Source organism: Xyrauchen texanus, chromosome 7 (genome assembly GCF_025860055.1).
Source record: "Xyrauchen texanus isolate HMW12.3.18 chromosome 7, RBS_HiC_50CHRs, whole genome shotgun sequence".
Lineage (NCBI taxonomy): Eukaryota > Metazoa > Chordata > Actinopteri > Cypriniformes > Catostomidae > Xyrauchen > Xyrauchen texanus.
In genome coordinates, this window is record NC_068282.1 from 17,743,538 (window position 1) to 17,754,278 (window position 10,741).

Consider the following 10,741-nt stretch of genomic DNA (forward strand, 5'->3'; position numbering starts at 1 on the left):
TGGAACTAAAAACAACAGTGTGTGTATGTAAGACAAATTTTTGATAACACCATAACATCAAACCCATGCCCATTTGATGGCTAGAAAAATATAATGTGAAGCGAATGCTCCCACCTGTGAAAAGCCAATGTTCTACACTCAAATCTGGTGATGCACAGATAAAGCGTTTACAGATTTAAGGGCAATCTCTTTTGACAACATGCGCCCTATGCTGGTGAGACTGAGCAAAAATGCAATATCCAAACTGCTCACTCCCAAACAAGGCCAATGGATCAACTGGTCATAATTCATATGTTTCTGTCAAGCCTGTCACACAAGTTCTTGTGTAATTGGAATGATTCACTTTTGGGAGCCACTTCAGAAAGAAGTGGAAATCGATATGGTGGAAAATGAATCATCTGTACTTAGACAACTTGGGGAACACACAGACTCATCACATCCTCCTCACTTCATTTGTTGCTTTTCTGGTTCAACATATAATTGTTGAGTTCTTCTATTTTAATCGATGGCCAGTTCAATAATTCAGTTAATGAATTTGAATGATGTTATTGCATGTCACATACTGTACACTGATAGCCACATTTCCTCACAAGCTTTAATGCCAATATTACAATGATTGCTCTGACACTAATCCCATTTTAACAGTAGTAGTTTCAAATTAATTTATGGTATGAAAGATTAAATCTTCCAGCCCTGCCTGCCAGCAGGCTTTTCCCCACCTCTCTAGGGCTGGGAAGGGGGATGAGGGGAGGGGGAAAAAAAAAGAAAAGAGGGCAAGGCGGAGCGACAGTGAGAAAGAGAGAAGAGAGAGAGAAAAAAAAACTTGCTTGCTGGTTCCCAGACATGCAGTCGCCTGGTCCTTGATCACTCCTCCACCCTCTGCCGGACAACAGACACTCTCTCCCCAGGCGGACCGGAGCCATACCTATGAACCCTGGTGGATGGAACAACCATTTTGCCGGCCGGTAGAAAACTCCTCCACCCCTGGCAGCGGCTCCACTGCTCCAGGCGGCTGGCAGTGAGCCCCTCCTCCCCTTGCAGATGGCAGCCGTTCCTCTGCATCCAGGCAGTCGGCAGCAACTCCTCTGTCCCCGGCGGATGGCCGCGGCTGCTCCTTTGGGTGGATGGCAGTGGCGATGACTCCACGATAGCGCATCCCTCCCCCTTCGGCACCAATGTAACAGGGTTCAAATGGGAGAGGAGGAGGTGGGAACCGGCTGAACAATCAAAGTCATATTTTAAAAAGAACTTAAACAAAAAGACACAAAAACATAAACGCACACATGGCAGCTGCATGTGGCTCTCTCTGTCCTGAACTGCCGCATTCTGCTGCACTTATTCCTTTCTCAGCCTGATTGGGGGCCTGAATGGGGGCCAGGTGTGCATAATCACGCTGGCAGTGTGTCCCTCCTCCTCGTCACAAGCACATTTAGTGAATAATATTTTGTACTGTACATTTCTGTTGAACAATCTGTTCAGTATACAGTATGGACCCTCATTCATTATTTAAACCATACATAAAATCCTTGGCTCTATTTAATCAAATATGACTAAATAGAATCTGTGGCAGATTCTAAAAACAAACTAAAACAATGTGATTGTTATTTCAAAATTAAAAATTCGGAGTGACTTGCCACACAGTTCGATTATATGCACTCAGATAGTCAAGTGGGAGCAGAAATTAAAGACAAACAGCACCCCAAGTGTTGCTGTAATGGTGTAGTGCATAAAGATTGTGTGGATGTGCTTTTTTTCATGCGAACGACCCGGGTTAGAATCCAATTTTGGCCACCTTTTGTCCATCCTGTTTCCTCTCTATATATTTTCTTCACTACTTATAATAATAAATAAAAATGAATATAAAGGTTGATTGCCTCGCAGTGGTTTGGTCATGGTGATGATCGGGGTGTTAGTTTGATCCGAGTAAAATTAAAGCTGGGTTTTCTATTGAAATATTGCAATAACCATTGGTTTTAATGTAATTAACCATTGTGTTGCTACAGTAATATGGTGTTAATATAGTAACCATGTTTTATTTTGTGGTTGCTATGATTTTACTACAAAATATGATGGTGATACTATTGTTACTGAAGTAAAACCAAGGTAAATTTGTGTAAGTTAAGGGTTAGGTTTAGGGGTAGAGGTAGAGGTTGGTTTAGGGTGTCTGTGGGAATCTACATAAACACAATAAACACACTGCACTAAAATATTAATAAAATCTCATAAAAAGAAAAAGAAAAAAGAAACAACGCATAAAAAAACTACACACTCGCTTGAGGTAGATACATTTTTATTCGATAAGAAGAAATGTGCATAAACTATTGAATACAAGATGCGCATCAAAAAATTATAACTGAATAAATCATACATAACTAACCAGAGGACCAATAATCGCTTCTGAAATATTGCTTGGGTCATCATGAAATAACAATGTCTAGAAAGTTCAAAACCTGCATAAAGTTTTCAGAGCAAATACATCAAATACAAATGTGAACTGAGTCGAAGAGCAGGTTTATTGTCACTTTTGAAAAACATTTTAATGCTCCCAGGATTGTTTGACTCTCCCAGACATGAGTTCTTTACAGTGTTTTGTCTGTCTGATCTAAAACGCAAGTATTTTATTATTAAAAGTATCACACTGCCTACAATTTCTCCAGAAGTGACAATTTGGTTCTTTTGAACACAAGGGATTGAAACGCGGCTTTGTTCGCACATTGCTTTTACGACATTATGGTTTTTCGCATAAATAAAATGTTCAACTTGGATGGATACATAGCCAGTGATACTATATGAATTAGGAGAGCAAATAATATCTGCCACTATTTGCACCAGGGTGCAAAGAAGATGCTTTTTGTTGCTATTTACACTTATCTTAAATAGCATATTTCGCTATGTACACGTGCAAATACGTACACGTGCACCTTTAAAATTGGTCATTTTGGATAGGTAAGTAAGAGATTATTGAAGGTATTTTCCTGATTGGATCATCATCTAGATCTAACAGGGTTCATTTTGTCAGTGATAAACGTGACAGGTGGGAATTCATCCCATTACACTGACAACACTTGATAAATGCCTTGTAAACAACAAGTCACAGCTGTTAATGTATCATAATAATCCTAGATTAGGAAGAGCTGGCCAGGCCAATCAATGCAATTAAGACCTGACAGAGCCAGCTTGTCCACATGGTGCTTGTGTTTAAATGCAAATAATCACAATTCTAAATTATTTGCACATTATTTAAATTTACAGCAACAGAATAGCACAAAACAACCTCATATTTCAAGGAATAGTTCATCCCGAAATAAAATATTTTCCAAATCCATATGATTATCTTTAGGCTGAATTTTAGTCTTAGTCACCATTCACTTTCATTGCAACTGTTTTCCAAACAATTTCCTGTATGCTGTCCTTTCAAATCACAGTTGACATTTCAGGGTGTTTGACCATCAGGTCACTGAGGTGGCCCTTAGCTTCATTACCTCTCTGCATAGTCATGCCCCATTGAAAACCATCAAAAGTGTCTCCTTCAGTTCCCATCCAAATCTTATTTTTAGCTCTCAGGACATTTAACTGATGTTTTCTGGAGGAATATCTAAACTCCCCTGCAGTCTGGCCCTGCCATTACCAGAGAGATGGTCAATTGAGATGATCAATTTGCATAATGAGGCGTTAAATTGGAGACAGTTTAGCCACCTTCCCCCTATCTTGCAGCTTTTACCCTGTGGAAGGGGCACAGAGACAGACAGTACTCCAGTTCTGAAATTCAGCACTGGCGCCAGTCAGTCTCCTTGTACACTATTTGAACTGAAGACCAAATGACCACTTTAACATATTAACATGATGCATTAAACTGGCAGCAAATTGGTTCCTCTGTGTCTGCCCTACTGAAAAGACCAGCTTATACCAGCATGAATTTACATGCTGGTTCAGACTAGTTAATTCGAGTTTGTGGCTTTTAGTCCATGTTTACCTTGATGTCATCTATATGCTAGTGTATTCCAAAACTTTTAGCAGATATACACTTTTAAAATGTATGGTCTTTCTCTTCAGGGAAAATAGACTAAAAATATTGATGACACATGTTGTCAGATTTCTGTCCAATCAAATTCTCTCTAGACCAAGTCCCTCCCCCTAATACCACCTGTAAAAGACTACCAACTAGAAAATCATGGTTTTAAACTGGTAACTAAAGCCTATTGGGAATAGGAACAAAATAAAACTGAGCACAAAATAATTTATTTTGTGTCAGCACAAAATAAAACTGCTTGTCAAGTGAATTCACTGGGTCTTAAATTCGGGTTTTGTACTGGTCTAGTTGGTAAATGTATAGCCATTAGAAGCTTAGCTGGTTAAGCTGGCCAACTCGCATGGCAGATAATAGACCAAGGAATTCTTGCTCATCAGGCTAGTTAAGAATCCTGGTGGGGACCAACATGATCACACAAAAGTTGCTTTTTCTATCTAATATTAGCTTTTTACCCCACTGATGGTTAGGTTTAGGGTTGGGGTTAGGGAGTTAAAATAATAAAATATGCATTCATGTTGCCTGACATTACACCCTTGTGACAACCATATGCTTTTTATTTTTTATTTATTTTAAATGTAATTTTTTTTATTTTCTCCCCAATTTGGCCTGCCCAATTCCCAATGTGCTCTAAATCCTCTTGGTGGCGTAGTGACTCGCCTCTATCCGGGTGGTGGAGGACGAACCTCTGTTGCCTCTACGTCTGAGACAGTCAATCTGCGTATCTTATCACATGGCTTGTTGAGCGCATTACCGAGGAGACCTAGTGCGTGTGGAGGCTCACGCTATTTTCCACGGCATTCACGCAAAACTCACCACGTGCCCCACCGAGTGCGAGAACCATATTATAGCGGCCACAAGGAGGTTAACCCAACTTGACACTACCCACCCTAGCAACCCAGCCAATAGGTTGCTTAGGAAGACTGACTGGAGTCACTCAGCACGCCCTGGATTTGAACTTGTGACTCCAGGTGTGGTAGTCAGCATCTTTACTTGCTGAGCTACCCAGGCCCCAACCCATATGCTTTTTTAACATTTTAACAACTTTCCTGTTCTAGTTGCTGCTGGCATGCTGCATGAGTCTGTTTGTTTGTAGCTTGCTAGCCTGCTTAGCATTGCATATTCCTCTGCGCTCATCATTTTATTTTACCACAAACACCTGTTTTCTTTCTTTTCTTTTCTTCCGTTTGTCTACATCTCATATTTCGACTGCATGCATTCATTTTCTACTCTGTGTTTTACACAGATTATTACATCAATCTCAAACATCTGCTGATCTGGAACTAACACAACAACAGCAAACAATTGCATGAAGGATTCACATCGATCTCAATCCCTCACCACTCAAGAACAACCATAACAAAACAACGACAACAAAAAACAATTGCGTTAAGTCATGGCATCCGCTCATATTATTGCTTCCTGCACTGCATTCCATATGATCCAATATGGCGGCACGGTAGCATGCAGCTACTAAAGTGGTGCTTTTTTGTTACTTAGCCCGACCTTTACGGCACATGGACATCGGAGCAACCGGTGTTCATATTTACCATCACCAGACACTGCTCAAATATAAGATCCATGCAACAACCAAGCTGCATGATGATCTGCAGGAGAAGCTACGTGACCTTGGCTTGCTGCGGAGACCAGGTCTCCAGTCCTTGGCATCGCCTGATGCCAGTGGCCGGGGGAGGGGACGTCGTAAGCGGTGTGCAAGGATGGGGGTCCATGCTAGGCTAAAAACAAACCCTAGCTGGCCAGCTCTCCCGTCTATCCTGCTCTCAAATGTTTGCTCCCTGAACTAAATCACTCTCCAGCAGACTACGCAGCGTGAGTTTAGAGATTGCTGCATCTTTGTTTTCAAGGAGACGTGGCTCAGCGACAGAGTTCCCGGGCGCCTCCATTCAGCTAGGCGGCTCGCCTCGTTTCATGCTGACAGAAATGCAGCTTTGTGCGGTAAGACTCGCGGTGGTGGCTTGTGTGTTTACATCAACACGGAATGGTGCAAGAACTCTATGCTAGTCTCCAGCTACTGCTCATCGCTGGTGGAGCTTGTGACTGTTAGATAAAAACGACACATATGTTTGAATGCTGTTCATAGACTTCAGCTCAGCATTCAACCCACTCATTCCTCAGCACCTGATTGGAAAGCTGAACCTGCTGGGCCTGGACACCTCCCTCTGCAACTGGATCCTGGACTTCCTGACTGGGAGACCTCAGTCAGTCCGGATCGGGAACAGCATCTCCACCACCACCACACTGAGCACTGGGGCCCCCCCAGGGCTGTGTGCTCAGTTCACTGCTGTTCATTGTATATTTCAGTTAACTTGCATTGGGACCTAATGCGTCTCCACAAGTGTTTAACATGCTCATGGTTGCCAGATAAGAGACGCAACACCCCCAGTTTGAGATTTATACTTGCGCAAATTGGAAATATTCCGCCTAATGTTATACTTATTTTTTGGAATTTGGCAACCATGCATGCGAGTGCACTATTTCTGTCTCTCGCTTTCGTCTGTGAACAAACTTAGCGATCTGTAGTGCAGTATTCTGCTCAAGGAAAAGTGTTATACAGGGTATATAATTATTTATCATAGTCATGCAGTCTGAGTTATTCAGTTGTGTGCTGAAAGTCAAACGTTGACATCAACAACAAAAATAATGTCACTTGATGCATGTCCTTGTACTGGAAAACCATGAACAAAACTATGCAACATAATAGGAAATGTAACCCAGGATACATTAAATACAGGTTATGTTTAATCTATGGCTGGTCACCACTTGATGTCCAATGTAAAATCTGTTCTGGAGCAAAACCAGTTGAGAAGCACTAAGTTAAAGATACAGACAGGAGCAGTCTGGCTGTGCTGTCGTGCACCTACCTGTTAATAATCATAGGACATTACTTCAAAAGCTCACACAGCTGATGTTATTTTTCATTTAGTAGTTCATTTAACATGTAAACTAACATGCTTTAGTTATATAACATGTTATATTTACATGTCATTTTTATCATGTTTATAATTAGATTTATTATAATAATTCTGTTAGTTTCTTATTTTTTCTATTTATTTTATTTTCAAAAGGGAGACTTTTTTTTTACACATACTTCAATAAAATAAATGGTTTCAAGTTTCAATTATAATAAAGTGTTTGCTCAAAAATAAAGAAATAAATAATAAAATAGCCCTTCTGTTTTCACTGATAATAGTAATTGTGTAATACTGAATACCGTGATACCGTGAAACCATGATATTTTCTGAGACGGTTATCGTACCGTGAAAATCTCATACCATTGTAACCATAGCAGTAATGCACAGCTCCAACCACATCATCAAGTTTGCCGATGACACAACCCTGGTGGGTCTCACCAGCAAGAATGACAAGTCAGCATACAGAGAGGAGGTGCAGTGGCTAACAGACTGGTGTAGAACCAACAACCTGTCTCTAAATGTGGACAAAACAAAAGAGATGGTTGCTGACTTTAAGAGAGCACAGAGTGACCACTCTCCGATCACTCTGATGGCTCCTCTGTGAAGATCATCAACAGCACCAAATTCCTTGGTGTTTACCTGGCGGAGAACCTCACCTGCTCCCTCAATACCAGCTATGTTACCAAGAAAGCCCAGCAGCATCTCTACTTTCTTCGAAGGCTGAGAAAAGCACATCTCCCACCCCCCATCCTCACTACATTCTATAGAGGGACTATTGAGAGCATCCTGAGCAGCTGCATCACTGCCTGGTTTGGGACTTGCACCGTTTCGGACTGCAAAGCCCAGCAGAGAATAGTGAGGACAGCTGAGAAGATCATTGGGGTCTCTCTTCCCTCCATCAAAGACATTTACATAAAATGCTGCATCCGCAAAGCAACCAGCATTGTGGATGACCCCATACACCCCTCACACAAACTCATCACCCTCCTGCCGTCTGGGAAGAGGTACTGAAGCAAAGCAACACCACTCTTCTGTTACTGTTAGGCTTTCCAATCAATTCTACCCACTCAGTGATGCACACACTGAGAATCATTTTGAAAGAGCCTTGGTCATAAATGATTCTACTTTAAGGAACGTGGAAATCCAGGCACCATCGTTAAATGCATTTCTGGTACTAGAGCATCTGACATCAGATCAAATTTACAAGTGATGACTGATGCTATACATAGACTTTCTAAAATTGTTATTCATGTTGGCACTAATGATGTCTGGCTTTGCCAGTTGGGTATCACTGACGATAATGCTAAAGAGGTGTGTGAACTTGCAAAAACTATGTCAGACACTGTAATATGCTCTGATTCCCTCCCTGCTCATTATGGTGACAAGGTTTATAGTATATTAGTGTTACTGAATGGCTGGATGTCTGAGTGGTGGTTGGAGAATAGCATAGGATTTATAGACAATTAGAAGCATTTTTGGGGTAGACCTGATCTGCTTAAGAGAGACAGATTCCATCCCTTCAGGGAAGGTGCCACTCTCCTCTCTAGTAATTTGGCGCATAGTCTTATTAGTGATAGTATTTGACTAACTGGGGCCCAGGTCAGGAAGCAGACAAACTGGCTTATCCAAATGTCTTCCCCAAGGCCTCCTCCCAGCTGGACATGCCTGAAACACCTCCCTAGGGAGGCGGCCAGATGGGCATCCTTACCAGATGCCCAATCCACCTCAACTGATTCATTTCGACGCAAAGGAGCAGCGGCTCTACTCTGAGCTCCTCACGGCCACCCTTCTGAGGAAGCCCATTTCGGCCGCTTGTGCTCGCGACCTAGTTCTTCCGGTCATGACCCAGCCTTCATGACCATAGGTGAGGGTAGGAACAAAAATTGACCGGTAGATCGAGAGCTTTGCCTTCCGGCTCAGCTCTCTTTTGTGATAGAGCGAGTGCAATACCGCCCCTGCTACCCCGATTCTCCGGCCAACCTCCTGCTCCATTGTCCCCTCACTCGTGAACAAGACCCGGAGATACTTGAACTCCTTCACTTGGGGCAATACCTCCTTTCCTACCTGGAGTACGCACTCCATCGGTTTCCTGCTGAGAACCATGCCCTCAGATTTAGAGGTGCTATTCCTCATCCCAGCCGCTTCACACTCGACTGCCAAGCGATCCAGTGAGAGCTGAAGGTCACGGACCGATGATGACATGAAGACAACATCATCTGCAAAAAGCAGCGATGAGATCCCCAGCCCACCGAACCGCACACCTTCCCCACCCTGACTACGCCTCGATATCCTGTCCATGAATATCACAAACAGGATTGATGACAAAGCGCAGCCTTGGCAGAGACCAACCCCCACATGGAATGAACTCAACTTCGTGCCGAGGACCCGGACACAGCTCTCGCTTTGGACGTACAGGGATTGGATCACCCTAAGAAGGGAACCCTTACTCCCACAGCACCTCCCACAGTCTCTCCCAGGGGACCCAGACATACGCCTTCTCCAGATCCACAAAACACATGTAGACTGAATGGGCATACTCCCAGGCCCCCTCCAGGATCCTTGTGAGAGTAAAGATCTGGTCCGTCATTCCACGGCCAGGACGAAAACCGCATTGTTCCTCTTCAATCCGAGGTTCAACAATCGGCCGAACCCTCCTCTCCAGCACCTTGGAGTAAACTTTACCATGGAGGCTGAGAAGTGTGATACCCCTGTAGTTGGCACACACTCTCTGATCCCCCTTTTCAAAGAGGGGAACCACCACCCCGTTCTGCACCTAAAACCTTGAGGCCGCAGCTCTCCACCGCGGCTTCGGCAATGGAAGCTTTGAACAACCTCCTCACTGAGCTCCTCACGGATGACTGAGCTCCTCACCCTATCTCTAAGGGAGAAGCCTGCGACCCTTCTGAGGAAGCCCATTTCGGCCGCTTGTGCTTGTGACCTAGTTTTTTCGGTCATGACCCAGCCTTCATGACCATAGGTGAGGGTAGGAACAAAAATTGACCAGTAGATCGAGAGCTTTGTCTTCCGGCTTAGCTCTCTTTTCGTGACAACGGTGCGATAGAGCGAGTGCAATACCGCCCCTGCTGCCCCGATTCTCCGGCCAACCTCCTGCTCCATTGTCCCCTCACTCGTGAACAAGACCACGAGGTACTTGAACTCCTTCACTTGGGGAAATACCTCCTTTCCTACCTAAAGTACGCACTCCATCGGTTTCCTGCTGAGAACCATGCCCTCAGATTTAGAGGTGCTATTCCTCATCCCAGCTGCTTCACACTCGACTGCCAAGCAATCCAGTGAGAGATGAAGGTCATGGACCGATGATGACATGAAGACAACATCATCTGCAAAAAGCAGCGATGAGATCCCCAGCCCACCGAACCGCACACCTTCCCCACCCTGACTACGCCTTGATATCCTGTCCATGAATATCACAAACAGGATTGATGACAAAGCGCAGCCTTGGCAGAGACCAACCCCCACATGGAATTAACTCGACTTCGTGCTGAGGACCCGGACACAGCTCTCGCTTTGGACGTACAGGGATTGGATCGCTCTAAGAAGGGAACCCTTACTCCCACAGCACCTCCCACAGTCTCTCCCGGGGGACCCGGTCATATGCCTTCTCCAGATCCACAAAACACATGTAGACCGAATGGGCATACTCCCAGGCCCCCTCCAGGATCCTTGCGAGAATAAAGATCTGGTCCGTCATTCCAAGGCCAGGACGAAAACCGCATTGTTCCTCTTCAATCCGAGGTTCAACAATCGGCCGAACCCTTCT